Raw genomic sequence first — 15,493 nt, 5'->3', positions numbered from 1 at the left:
CGAACAACTTGACTATGGTCAGTTTGGAGATGATGAGGAGCGGGCTGCGCCAGATGCTGAGGGAGGTGATGAGGGCGATGAAGAGGCTAACATCGATATAGAGACTTGAGAAGCCCTTCATGTTTTTTTTTTTTATTTGTAGTTTGTATCTCATCACTTTGTAAATTTGTAAACTTCAATGCTTTGGAATGAAATTTTGTTTTCCCTTTATTCGCATCTTGCGCATTCCCAATTCATCTCTTTATATTGCATGTTTGCTTGTTGAATATAAGATATGCTTGCACGTTGAAATAAGAACAAGGTTGTAAGGAAATTATTTTACTTAATCCTTGTCATATTGTAAGTGATTTTGCAATATCCTGATTATGTTGACACGTGCCTTGGCGTTTCATTATTCCTCTTTTGCGCGACGTTATCGCGCATTTATTATAGGGAATTATGAGTTTTTTAGCCTTTACGTGTCAGTATGTGTTACTCAGATATCCATTACAATTTCATGCGCGACCTCGACCTGAGACCTTAACAACTATGTTTTGGCATATGCTTTGCCTTAGTTGTGCTTAGGTATTTTTATGGTCAGGCTGCGCAGCATGTAGGATGGATGTTGTGAGTGATTTGAGCTAAGGCTCACATTATTGGGCTAAGGCCCTGAGCTAAGGCTCATATTATTGGGCTAAGGCCCTGACGTTTTAGAGTTAAGACTCGTTAACGCGTTTGAGCTTGAAGCTCGCGCATGTATGTTTTACTTCGTTTTATTTTTTGTTTTGATGTCAATACAATGTTGTCATATTGCTCAAAATTAATAAAGGGAAGTGTGAAACATGTATGCAAAAGGTAATAGAATTCACATTAAGAGAAGATAGCGCGTATCATTATTCATAATGGCTTAAAAAGCCTTGATTACAAACTTGACAATTTTTACATGAAACATTTTCTAAGCTGTGCCGCGTTCCATGCGCGCGGGATCTTCTTTCCATTCAAATCTTTTAAAGCGTATGCGCCTTTTCCCAATTCTTCCGAGACTTGATAAGGTCCCTCCCAATTGGGGGACATCTTTCCCGGGGGTATCGCGCGGCTAGCTTCATTGTTTCGAAGGACAAAATCATTCTTCTTGAAGTGGAATTCTTTCACGCGCTGATTGTAATATTTTTCCAGTTTTTTCTTGTATTTGGCTTCACTGATGATAGCCGCCTCTCTGCGCCCTTCAAGTAAGTTGAGATCCAACCTCCTTTCGCGCTCGTTATCAATCTTGCTCATCATGAGCACTCTATGGGATGAGCATCCAATTTCTGCTGGAATCATAGCCTCCGTTCCATAGGTTAGGCTGAACGGGGATTCGCCATTGCTGGTTTTGCTTAATGTCCTGTGCGCCCACAGGACATTAGGTAGCTCTTCGACCCAAGAATGGGATTCTCCCTCCAACCTTTTCTTCAGCCCATTTAGCAAGCTTTGGTTCGCGCGCTCCACTTGGCCATTCCCCTGAGGGTGGTATACTGAAGTGAAGATTTGGTTGATGCGCAATTCCTTAAGCCAGCTGGATATCTTCCTGTCAGTGAATTGTTTGCCATTGTCGATCACAATTTCCATGGGCAAGCCAAAACGGCATATGATGTGGCTCCAAATAAATTGTTTCATCGCCTCGGCGGTGATTTTTGCTAGTGGCTTGGCTTCAACCCATTTTGTAAAATAGTCTACCGCCACTACCAAAAATTTTACTCGCTCTTGCGCTTGCGGTAGGGGACCCACAATATCGATTGCCCATTTGTGGAAAGGCCATGCGGAGGTCACCGGAATCAAGTTGTTCTTTGGCCGCATGGTGTTTGGCGCATAGCTCTGACATGCTTTGCATTTTTGGATCTCTTTTAATTCGTCCAAGTACATGCCTGGCCAATAGTAACCTGCGCTCATTGCCTTGGCAACCACCATGCGCGGGCCAGCATGTATTCCACAGATTCCTTCGTGTATCTCTTTGATCACATAGCTTGCTTCCTCAGCATCTAGGCATTTCATGAGCGGTCCAAGATAAGAGCGTCGATATAATGTACCATCAAGCAGTTCATAGTTCTGCGACTTGTCTTATCTTCCTCGCCTGTGCGCGATCGTCCGGTACCTTTCCCTCCTTCAAGAATTCCATTATTGGAGTTATCCATGATGAAGGGGTTGTATGAGTTACAAGGACAGACTTCGCTACCACCGACGGGTTGCTCATTACTTCTACCCTGACATCTTTGCCAAAGTGATCGAAGCTGGTTGATGCCATCTTACTCAGCGCGTCAGCAGACTTGTTTTCACTGCGCGGAATATGTATGATTCTGAAGCAGTCAAATTGCTCGATGAGCTTTTTCGCCTGCTCTAGATACAGAGGCATGGTGTTCTCCTTGGCATCATAAAGGCCATTGACCTGTGCTGCTACCAAGTATGAATCAACATGGGCCTCTAGCTTTTTAACTCCGAATTTGTGCGCGATGCGCAGGCCAGCCAGCAGAGCTTCATACTCAGCTTCATTGTTGGTGCTCTTGAAATCCAACCTGATTGCGTAAGTATATTCATGATTCTCTGGATCCACCAGTTTGAGGCCTGCGCCGGACCCTTCGTTGTTTGAAGCTCCGTCAGTGAATAATCTCCAAACATTTTCTTCATCATTGGCTCGCGGAGGGTCTACCTCGCGCTGAGCCTCTTCAATTTTTCCTTCAGGGATTTCTGTGATGAAATCAGCTAAGACTTGTCCCTTTATTGCTGGACGGGGCTTATAGGCGATCGTGTGCTCTCCTAATTCCAGCGCCCATTTTGTCAGCCTTCCTGAGAGCGCGGGACGCCGCAAGACTTGCTGGATGTTGTAACCAGTCAGAACTTCAATAGGATGACCATTGAAATATCTATGAAGCTTGCGCGACGCGTGTGTTAGTGACAAAACTAAATTTTCCATGATGGAGTAGCACGTCTCAGGATCTGTCAGCACCCGACTCACATAATATATCGGTGTTTGGATTCCCTTGCGATCCACCAACAACACTGCGCCGATGGCGCGTTCTCCTGCTGACAGGTACAGCGTTAGAGTTTCGCCAGGAAGTGGAGCTGTGAGCGCGGGCAGATTTATCAGACATTCTTTTATCTCATTGAAAGCTTGCTCAGCCTCAGGCGTCCACTTGAATTGGCTTTTCTTTAGGCAATTTCTCAATGTGTTAACGAATGGGGTAGATTTGCTTGCATGGTTCGCTAGGAACCTGTTGATTGATACCAATCTACCATTCAACTTTTGAACTTCTTTCATGGTGGATGGCGAGGGCATGTCAAGGATGGCATCCACCTTCTCTGGGTTCACCTTGAACCCATCCTTGGTGACCATTACACCTAGAAATTTCCCCTCTTGTACGCCGAAAGTGCATTTGCTCGGGTTGAGCTTCATGTTTACTTCCTTTAGGCGCGAAAGGGTTTCTTCAATGTCTTTGAGCATTTGTTTTTCCTCCCTGCTTTTAATCACCAAATCATCCACGTAGACTTCTAGGTTTCTTCCAATTTGCTCGTTGAAAACAGCATCCATAAGTCTTTGGTAGGTGGCTCCTGCATTCTTCAAACCAAAGGGCATTTTTGTGTAACAAAAAACACCCTTGTCGGTTCTGAAGGCAGTCTTGTCCTCATCTTGTGGTGCCATTTGAATTTGGTGATAGCCCTTGTAGGCATCCAGGAAACATTTGAACTTGAATGGCGCCACCGAGTCCACCTTTGAGTCGATGTTTGGGAGGGGGTAACAATCTTTTGGACATGCTTTGTTGAGGTCCTTGAAGTCAATGGACATCCTCCATGACCCGTTGCTCTTCTTTACCATCACAGGATTGGCTACCCATGTCTGGTATCGTATCGGGCGGATGATGTTTGCGCGCAGTAGATCCTCAACTTGCTCATTCATGGCCTTCGCCTTCTCATCCCCCATGACTCTCTTCTTTTGAGCAATTGGCTCTACAGACTTGAACGTGTTGAGAGAATGTTGCGCCAGGTCTCGCGGAACCCCAGTCATATCAGAGTGTTGCCACGCGAAGACCGACATATATGTTGTGAGCAATCTTTTCATTCTCAACCTCGTGTCGTCTGATATCGTAGCGCCAATTGTGATTGTTTGCTCTGGGAATTTTGGGTTGAGAATCCATTCCTCTGGCGCGTTGTCTGCCATTGGAAGTTTCATTCTCCCTTCCCGTGGTGTACTTGTTACTGCACACAAATGATCTCGGTATACAAATGTTACACCTGTTGGTGTTGGGAACCCCAACGCGCCGTGCGCTGGCGACGGTATGGCGTTGAATTGGGCAATCGTTCCTCTACCCAAGATCATATTGTGGCAAGAAGTGGTGGGCAAGACCAAGAAGTTGACAACTTCGGCTCGCTTGTGTTTCTCATCCCCCATAGTTAGTTCAAATTGTATTTGACCTCGGGGGTGAATGATTTCATTTGAAACACCAGAGATTGGTGCATTCACAATTTCGAGCCTTGCTTGGTCTACTGGATCCAACTTCCTGAAACATTGCTCATACATGATGTCTGATTCGCTGCCAGTGTCCACCAGGACTTTTGACACTTCATAATGAGCAATGTGTGTAGTGATGACAAGAGGACTGCTGATAGAAGGGCCTCCCCTGATTCTTGGGAAAATTACTTGTTGCTCGCGCCAATCTCCTTGGACTTGCGCGCTTCTCTTTCTTGATCTTTGCCCTTGCCTTCCTCCCTCGGCTACACAGATTCTTTTGAACTTTTTGCTGGCTGAGGCTCCTTCTGGTTGTTCATTTTCTGGTCTTGGGTTTTTCACCAGGTGAGCCAGCTTGCCTGATTTCACATCTTTTTCAATTGCATCCTTCAAGTGGTGGCATGCATCAGTGTTGTGTCATGTGGACTTGTGAAACTCACAATACTTGCCACTGTTTGATGGTCCCTTATAGTGTAGTGGCTTGGGGCTTTTGAACTGGACATTCTCAGTGCTTAACACTTGTGAAAGCGTTTTAGTGAGGGGAGTCCATATTCTTGGCAGAGGTCTGTTAGGATCTCTGCCGCCTTCCTCTAGTCACCCTCTCCGCGATTACGAATGTCTTTTTGGGGCTGGGGTGAGCTTGGTTGCGCCTGCTTTTTTGCGGGAGAAAAACTGGTTTGTTGCAACCTGGACCATACAGAGTTTTGTTTGCCCCTTCTTTCGTTGTTGCGCGGTGCTTCTGCTTGATGCCCTCTTTCTCTCGCTCTATCTTGGGCAATTTGTTTTTCATTTCGCGCGAAGACTCGCGATGCTTCCATTAGCTTGGCCCAAGTGGTTGGCATGCCATCTCTGCTCACAAGAGCTCTGCGGAGTTGATCACTGCGCGCACCTTGTATAAAGGCCACGCGCAAGAGTTGCTCAGTGATACCTCCAATTGCCAGAGACTCCTGATTGAAACGAGTTATGTAGTCTTCAATCGTTTCATCATTCCTGCGCACGCAGTGCATGATGTCATCAGGGTCGCGCGTGTGTCTGCGCTGCTGTACGAAGTGAGCTTGGAACTTTTCCAATAGTTCCTCGAACCCATCGATTTGCCCAGTCGGCAAGCTTTCGAACCAGACACGCGCCGCGTCCGCGAGGCAGCGAGCAAACATGTGACACCATGTTGGCATCGTCCAGCTTTCTAGGTTTCCAGTGTTATAAAAACCTTGTAAGAAATCGTCTGGATCAGTTGTGCCGTCGTACTTGCCCAAACCACTTGGCATATTGGTTTTGTGCTGAATGGGAGCCTTCGCGATGCGCTCAGTGAATTTTGAATGCTTCACCAAGATGGCTGGCCTGTACGGTGTGGTTATGTCCACTTGCCCTCTCACTGGTGGGCTGTACGGTGTGTACAGATCCAGATCGGCTTTGGCTCCAGGCGCCATGTTCATGTGCGCGCGGAGCTGTGAGCCTCCTGCATGAGTATCTCGCGTCTTCCTCATGCTGTGCACTTCATCACTAAACTCAGCGTGTTCAGTGTGAACAGAGTGACCATCTTCCGGCGCGCGTGCCCTTTTTGTTGTTCCTTGAATGGTTTGCTTATCAAACGCTAGCCTTTGTGTTAAGTCGGCTAACTTTTTGTGTTTGACCAGCTCATTGTACTTGTCCATTAGACGTCGTTGCTCGTTTATGAGCCATTCTTTAGGGTCATTGGTTTCATCTTCTGGACCCATTGGTCCTTTTTGTTTCGCGCCGGTAAGATTTTGGAACGTGAGATCGTCTGGAGGAGTTTCAGTCTGGCTATGAGGAGTTGTGATGAAGGGATGGTTACTGGTGGTGCGCGCAGAATCACGCGGCACCCTCAGAAACTGCTGTCCCTCATTAACATCCTCACGCTCAATATCCTCCAGAACTTGATCGCTGTTACGAACACCAGAAACCATGGTGAAATTTTTTTAGAGAACTGATGAGATTTTGTTGCCGTTGTAACAGGTGATGGCGCCAATGAAGAAACGTGGATCAGCTCACTGGTAGACGATCAACTTTCCTCGGGTATGATTATGCTATTTCACCGATGGTTCTCTGGAATCTGGATTCTTCCACCTACAAAATGAACAGCACCGTAAACTTACCCCTCAGAAAGGGACAGAGGGGTCCTCTTTGGGGTAACCCTCCGGTGTGAGAATAAGAGATTGTAGAAGATAATAATCTGAGAGTGAGTAAGGAATTGGAATGTATTTTCTAGCTTGTATTGCTTAATATTGCGTAATATGGCGTACCTCTCCTTGTGGAGTTGATGTGGTATTTATAGTGCTAGGGTTTCCAATGATTGGGCTCAGACCCAATTAGGGCCTTTTTGGCCTCCTCCTATTGCTTTGCGCCACGTGTCCTTAGGACACCTGGTGCTTTTTCATTGATTATTCTCTGACCCAGGTATTTTACCTGACCCATGTGCAATCACGTGGTAGCACATGGGTTTTGCTGAGTTGTCCACCTTTCATTGGTAGCTGTCAACATCAGCATATTCTTATTCCTTAAAGGATACATTCTGGAAGGTTGTCTGACGTGCACAATCAAGGTTGTCCTTATCCTGATTTGGATAAGGACGAGGTTGATTATGTGCATGTGTGATATGCGCTTATCCTGAGGATGCGCGAGGTCTTCTCTTTATTCTCACGCGCAGATGTTTCATGCGCAGATGTGATATGCACAAGCATATGTAATATACGCCACGCGCGGATGCACCACGCGCAGATGTGATATGCGTGAGCATGTGATATGCGCCACGCGCGGATGCGCCACGCGCAGATGTGATATGCGTGAGCATATATGGTGCGTGAGCATGTGATACGCGTGAGCATATGTGATGCGTGAGCATATGTGATGCATGAGCATGTGATATGCGCCATGCGCATAGGTTTTGGCTTTGTGCCTTCATAATATCTTGATTTCAAGCCTCTTGTCTATGTCTTATGGGTTGACCCGCCTCGCTCGGTGTTGAGGCGGGTACATACCTCTTCATAGTCTACAAAAATATATATTCATACTTATATAATATTTCTTTGAAAAGTCATACCGTACATCAAAGGAATTTGGGAAAGATACCAGATATGTCGCGGCAACATGAAAACGAGAATTCTTTATCTTAGCTTCTCAAGACACTTTATTGTGTTATATTTCTCGTCTAAAAGAATGCATCTAATGAATTTTAATGTTTTTTTTAATGACATATAATTACGTTTCTAATTTCTCATAAATAAGATAATTCATTACTTTGTAAGTCGACAATTTGTGTTGTTTATTAGATAACTTGACATGGCTATATGTTGTGATGAATGTAAAATGAAAAGAAAAAAATGCGTCACGGTGCCAGTAATGGTGAGTCACTATACTAAATATTATGTATTTAAGTTAACGGATGATTTGTTGAATATTTTAACATTTTATTTAATTACTATTAATTTGAGTCTACTGGATTCATCATTTTTCGGTCGTGACAATTCCATTACGCACTTTTCTTCTTCATATGTCAAGGACTTCTAAGGTTTATAGTATGCCCTTATCTTATCAGCACATCTTTTTTGTTTTACGCGTTCATAACTCTTCTTAAACCGTGTGAGCGTATATGTTTATATGGTGTATAACATATGCGCCGCATATGTTATACACCAAACATATGTGCCGTATATGTTTTAGTATATATATTGTTTTCTTGTTTCTTGTTAATTTTCATTCTGATAGAATAAAAATTTCCTTCCTTGCTTCTCTTTTTTTCTTTTCTTTCTGTGTCATCGTTCTTCAACGGTTACATGGTATCATAACAGAGTTCCTAGTCATGCTCTTTGTTTCAACCGATTTCTCTCGATTCGCTGGTTTTCTCTCTTCATCTGCTATTTGTTCTTGATCTTTTGATATTTTCTTTGTTCATTCTTATGTTTGTTCGGGAATTGATTTTTCCTTGATCAATTCCGTTCGTTTCATTCAATCTCTTCTGAAATTGGATGAGTTTTTCTTTGTTTTTCGACATACTTTGTTTTCGTTCCGTCAACGATCTGTTCAGACGTCGGATTTCGTTCACCGGAGTTTCATATTTTTTTGTATTTCTTCTCTGGATTTTTCTTTGATTTTTCTAGCTTTTCAACATATATCTTACCCGACGTATATGTTATGCGGCGCATAAGTTACACGCCGTATATGCTACATGGCGCATACGTTATACGCCGCATAAGTTGTTTTCTTCTCGTGCTTTGCACTACAAAAAAAGTGACCATCAGATAATAATCAAACTGCAATTTATATTGCCAAGAATCCTGTTTTTCATGAGCGAACTAAACACATTGAAATTGACTGTCATTTTGTTCATGAAAAGTTGCAATGGGGACTGATCACTTTGGAGCATACCAAAACGAAGGATCATCTTGCTAACATTTTTACTAAGAGCTTACCAGGCTCTCATTTTCATTCGCTGTTTTGCAAGTTGCGGTTTTCTCAACCTCCAACTTGAGGGGGGATATGAGCGTATATGTTTTTATGCCTATGCGCCGCATATGTTTTAGTATATATATTGTTTTTTTGTTTCTTGTTAATTGTAATTTTCATTCTGATGAAGTTAAAATTTCCTTCCATGTTTTTCTTCTAAACTTTTCTTTCTGTGCCGTCATTCTTTACGATTACAAACATTTGCGCTCACAAGCCGTGATGGGGCAGAATGGCAGAGCATGAACATACATTAGTAGCATAACAAAAACGTTTTCCTCATCATAAATGTCTTTACTCATAGCAATTATAGCCTCTTGGTAAAATCGATGACTGCATCTTTAATTTGATGTATAGTAAATAGTTTCCTTAAAAACATAAAATCTAATATTAATACTATACAGTTGTCAACTGTCTCGGTGATGGTTTCAGGTTAACAAATTAGCGGGTTCAATCAACAGGAACTTGACCTATTTATTTTATTTTTGTCATATTTGGAGTTTTGGACTGTGTATTAGGCTGACCATGTTAATATTTATTTATTATTAACTAGTTTTTTATCCGGCGTGTTGCGTCGGGCAGGTTAGTAAAACTCGAACGGTGGTAAAACCCAAGTGCAGTTAGCCCCAAGCATTGAGCAGGCAAGTCGACGCAAATTCAATCGGTTTCGGTGATGTTTGTTACATACTAGGTGACTTACCTGGCGCGTTGCGCCGGGCTAGTGATGTTTGGCCGTTTATACGCGCGCTGCGGCAGTAAGCCAGCGTGAATTCGTTCGGTATAGGGTTACGTAACCGGAACTAAACAAAAAAAAATCATCAATACCTAGTTACGTCAACTTAACATACTAGAACAAAAAAAAAGCACATGCGTTGAGGCGGAGATCCGACCGTGAATATGGTATAATAGCGCACTCATATAGCTTATGATACGGAAAACAACATAATGTAAAACGATTTTTAGGTGGTCAGTAAAACACGGACGTTGCGGTAACGAATCGACGCAAATTCGATATGTATCGAATAGACTCGTTATGGTATCAGAAATATACCTAATTTCAAAAAAACAAATAAAAAAATCAAAAAAATTATTCAAAGAAAGGTCTACACATAACCCAAAATAAATTATCAAAAAATTGCTAGATATGTGTTTTGAGCTTGCATACTCTTCTTCTTCTAAATTCCTAGACACTTAACAACTCAACAACAACCAGCATGCCAAGTTATAAGAATTGATTAAATGACAAAATGATTTACATAAAAATAAACTAAACTAATAAAATATTAAAAAAAACCTTTTGTGACACCAAACTTCTCTATTATACTAATTAGATAATAATAATAATAATAATAATAATAATAATAATAATAATATAAGTAATACTTATCAATCAAACTTTTTCGTTTTTGTAATTAAAGTCATTACAGTTGTTTTTAGCTTTTCATTTCTCATTCATAATCAACAAACTCGACTTTATATATATATAGATCGAGATTGAAAAAAAAAATAAAACAACATGATCGGAGAATTCAGTCAAAACTAACAAGTAACAAATAAAGTATTTGAAATTAAGTTCAAGACTTTAAAACAGAAAACTAATTTCACTTTTGAAATATAATATAATTATAATTAGAGGGAAATAAAGAAAAACGAAAATAAAACTTTAAATTTTAACATCTTTTAAAAGCACCTAATTGGTGAATGGGTTAATTAAGTTAACCAATTTATCAAATGAGTTGTGATTGGGTTGACATGCGCATATAGTACAGGTTATATTGACAGACCGAAAACCTGTTTAGCTTTGTGTCGTGTTCGTATCCTATCAAGAATTGTCGCACCTTTACCACATATAAAAATCCCTTTTGTTTATTACGTTTCTATGTTAATGTTCATATAGTTAAAACTTTTAAGAAGGCAATAAGTATATATTGCAATTCTTTGTTGATTAAATATTCACAAATAGCGTAGAATAATTTCAACTTGTCGTTTGACTGTTAAGAAAGGTTAAATATAGAGATGAAACAACCAAACCAAATTAGCCTTGAAGATAGAGACAAACAGAATATTAACACTTCAAACTATGAAGAGTCATTTATATATGTTTTGTACGTAGTTGCGTACGACGGAAGAATCTATTAGCACTTGTGGTTGTAGATATAACGGAATAATATATATATATATATATAACGGTATAAAATCACCAAAAATTACGATGCCCTAGTATTCTTGGACAACACAAATAAAATACAACAGCACACAAAGCACTCGATGACAGTACTTCACTTTTAGATACTGTTATCTTCCTTAGAATCTACTCTTTGGAGATGACAAGATTGATACATTTTTGTTGGTATATGATTTTAACATAGTCTAGTAATATCTTACAACTCATTTTATTACTATCACACATCAACTTCCAAACATCCATCTCAAAATAATGCTAAGTTTGTAGGGTTGTCTCTAAGATTTCAAGCGCCTAAAATGAGTATAAAAAATATGCCTTAAAAAAATTATCCGATATTTAAACATAAATTGACTAATTGCCAAATTACTAGACTTTTTTTTAAATGTTTTTTTGCCCAGTCAAACATAAACAAACTAATTACTAAATTACTAGCCCTTTTTCAGATTTTTTTTGGCCCAATTAAAAATAAACAAACTAATTGCTAAATTACTAGCCATTTTTTCAAATTTTTTTGGTACAATTAAACACAAACAGATTAATTGTAAAATTCATATCTAACTCCTCTACCTGTTTCGACATACCCACATGGAATTCAGTGGCTTGCTGCATGCTGTTTCATATCTTTTAAGATACGAATATCAGCCACTCTCAAAAGGCATACAGAAAGAAAACATGATAAGAATCCTGTTTAGATTGCAATTCCACTTTATATTCAGTTTTTGGAAATAATTGGTTTGTGGATAACTATAAAGCATCTTAGAATGTCAAACAAAGGTTCCCCATTAATCCCCACTGGTCACCAAAACTCTTACATAATTTTACAAGTGACTTCATATAAATAAGCAAGTGTGTAATATCATTAATATCTGAAATAAAACGGTTCATATTCTCACAGATCAATCGCGAGCGTGAAAGCACCGGATGTTGGTTAATTCTCTTTAGGAAAGTTAGTGTTGAGATATTAAGTTTGCCCATAAAATTAGAGGTATTAGAGGTTAGTTCTCTTGTTAGTCTTACATTATGCTTCTAATTGTTTGTAACCGTTTATGAGATTGAATTAGTGCATGCATATAGAGAATTATGATCGAAGGCTAGGATTTTTCATCATTGAGGCAAAAAATATGTGTCACGCTTGAACGGTCAAATCAAAACGAGTTAGGTTAGATCGGGTCAAGCTAAATAGGTCCGGTAAAAAGAACTACATTAAATTGTTAGCTTGGAGTCTACTCATTTTGCCACTTCTAATGAAAGGTGCAACATCATCATCCGACTGCTTCTATTAGTGAAGTTTTAGAAGATTTCAACCATGAACATTTATTCGTTCTATGAGAAATAGAAACTTAATAATATCACACCAATGATTATGTAGTGCTAAAAGAATAACATGTGTTTTTTATAGAATAGCACGTAGTGTGGCATAGAGACTTGATAAATGAGAAGTGACATTCACTAATTTTTATGTTATGAACGTGTGATTAGTAGCCCGCTTAGTCATGGATCCGCCCATGGTTAGAAAAAGTGTGTAATAACAGTTAAACTCAAATTCATTTGTAATTGCTACATATATAATCGTTGATATTATTTAATAAAAAATCATGGCAATGTTCCTTGCAATTCAACTTCTTCCTGAATTATTTTATTCTTTGGTGTTTAGAGTGGATAAGTTGAGATTATTTTCAACATCTTTCTTAAAAAGATGGACAAAAATCACATAGCAAGAGCGATCAACATAAGCGCTTATGTGAGCCAGCAATCACAATCTTGAATCATCATGTGCAAGCGGCCTTACATATGTGAATTTTCAAGTATAAAATGAGTCGGTTTGGGATGCATTTTTTATTGAATGATATAAATGGGATGAATCAATAAATGTTGTCAAACAATAACATGTCAAACATCACTAAACAAACAAAAAAAATGTAGCTAGTGAATCACATTAATATCAACGTGTAGGTAACGTCTGGAAGAGTGGGATGTAGGCATACATTTTTTTTATCCTAGAAGATAAAGAGTATGTTTCCACTGAAACCCCAACTCTAAAAACGACCTTTTTCTTTAGATGTAAAGTACAGTTTGCATAATAACATATAACAGAAGTGTGCTTTATGGAATAATTAATAACAACAAAAACAAAAGATGCTAAAGAGTTGTTAAGTTAGCAATAACAAACAACTTGTGAGGAAGACTATGTGTGACATCCCTCGATTTCGGGTCAAATTGTATTTATTTTGTATTTGTTTTTATGTTGTAAACCGACCCGATTTATATCCCGAACATTTCAAATATATAAAATATTGGATTTTATGTTACTAAAACATTCCCGCTTGTCTAATTTGAAAAACCCCTTTTACGGATTCGAAAACGGACTTAAAACGCTCAAAATACATCAAAAACGAACCTCCGGACACGAACCGACTCGCAGCGAACCAGCAGCAGACCAGCAGCTTCATCTCCTTTTTTTTGTTGTTTTGTGACTTGTCTTGACCCCCCTTTTGCATGCAAACCTTGATATTTAACCCCATGCTTGACCCTTTCAACCCACCCTATATATACACCCCTATCCCATTCATTAATCCCTGCTCATTCATCTCTTTCTCTCCTAATCCTCAAGCATTCAAAGGTGTTCTTTATATTTTTTGGCAGTTTGACTTTCCAAAGTCAAACTGACCATAGTCTTACATTATAATCAATTTGTTAACACTTATTAATACTTGAAGATTGTTATACAACATATATATAATAGCACCCTTTGTACCTTCGGCGGGCATTTCTCCCGTCTCGGTCGGTTAAGTGTCCCCATAAGACAAAGCTACATGGAGGACTCGTAGTAGTCCTTGATTATATATTTTCCGCATCTAACCATCTAACTTGTTATACTTGTTTAACTTCCGCTCATCTTAGTTCTATTTTACATTTTGAGTTCCATGGTTATGGGTTTGTAGAGACTAGCCTCGGTTATTCCGTAAATAGCTCCAAACCGGAAGCTGAACTCTTGTTTACTAGTTTGTTTAAATAGTTGTATAAACATGTTTTATGTAAGATTTGCGTTTCTAAAATCATTTTAATTAGTTCCATGGTTATGGGTTTGTAGAATCTAACCTCGGTCTTATCCCGAAACAAGATCTGAACCGGAAACCGAACTTTCGTTTAAAGACTTTGTTGTTGACTTTTTGTATGTAAAACTTTGGTATTATTATTTATAAATTATTTTACAAGTTCTATGATGTTTGGACATGTGGTAACCATTATTGGCCTTATTCCAAGATAAAAACCGAACCAAACCGAACTAAACCAAGTTTACTCGCTTACGACACACAAGTGTGTTTTTAACCATTAAAGCTTATATATTTCTTTAAAAATACTTTATAAACTGATTTTAATTATTTTCACAAAGTACTCGGAATGTTGAATCCAACTTGATCTTATAACAAAGTTTGGACCGATTAAACCGAACACTCGCTTAACGGACGTTGTTAGTTCTAAAACAATAGAACTACATACTTGGTTAAGTCTCTTTAAGATTTATTGAGTTATCTCATACATTTATTATTTTGGAAAGTTGACTTTGGGTTTGGTCAAGTCACCAAGACCCGAACCGACCACCCGAACACTCGTTAAAACCCGTTTTAGTATCTATATTATAAAGGGACTTGTTTTCTTGCATTTTTACCCACCTTATTACTTAACATAGGTTAAGTAAAATTAAGGGCTAGATACTTTAACCCGATTTCGAGCAAACTTACATTTTTAAAGGACTATTATTATAATTTCTTAAATATTTACATTTTAAACCTTACACTTTAAATTGTTTACATTTCTTATCATTTATTTTCATTTAAAGACTTCCAAGACAACTTTTCTAATACAAGACTTCTTCTCCTTTAGGCTTCGTTCGTTAAACTCATAGTTCCGGTTAATCTTCAAATCATCAAATCTTTCAAGTTTATTACTTGAACGTGAGTACTTTCATCCCCTGTTTTCACTCTTTTATATTTTGGGGGTGACATTGCAAACTTATTCAAATCCAAATGATTTTATACTTGAGTCTTAAACCACAAACTTTATTGTATACTTTACTTAAATAAATGCTCGATTTGGTGTTATATGCTTATATGCTTAAGTGTTAATGTGTTTACCGCTTTTGGATGGTTGATTCACAAAATCCGAGTATATCTGGCATCCCCTTATAGAAAGGTGTCGTTAATGTATTCTTATTAACGATTTCATACAAAATCCGAGTATATTTGGCATCCCCTTATAGAAAGGTGTCGTTAATGTATTCTTATTAACGATTTCATTTATCTAAATTGTTGTTATTATTTATTGTTTTGTATACAAGTTGTGAAAATTTCATATTATATATCTATTGTTCAAAAACTATGAAATTGCTCACC

The sequence above is a fragment of the Bidens hawaiensis genome, unplaced genomic scaffold, assembly GCF_021521415.1.
Source record: "Bidens hawaiensis isolate Kalapana, Puna unplaced genomic scaffold, B.hawaiensis_p1.1 tig00011638_1, whole genome shotgun sequence".
Lineage (NCBI taxonomy): Eukaryota > Viridiplantae > Streptophyta > Magnoliopsida > Asterales > Asteraceae > Bidens > Bidens hawaiensis.
The sequence above is the reverse complement of the archived record's forward strand: the minus strand, read 5'-3'. Positions refer to the sequence as shown.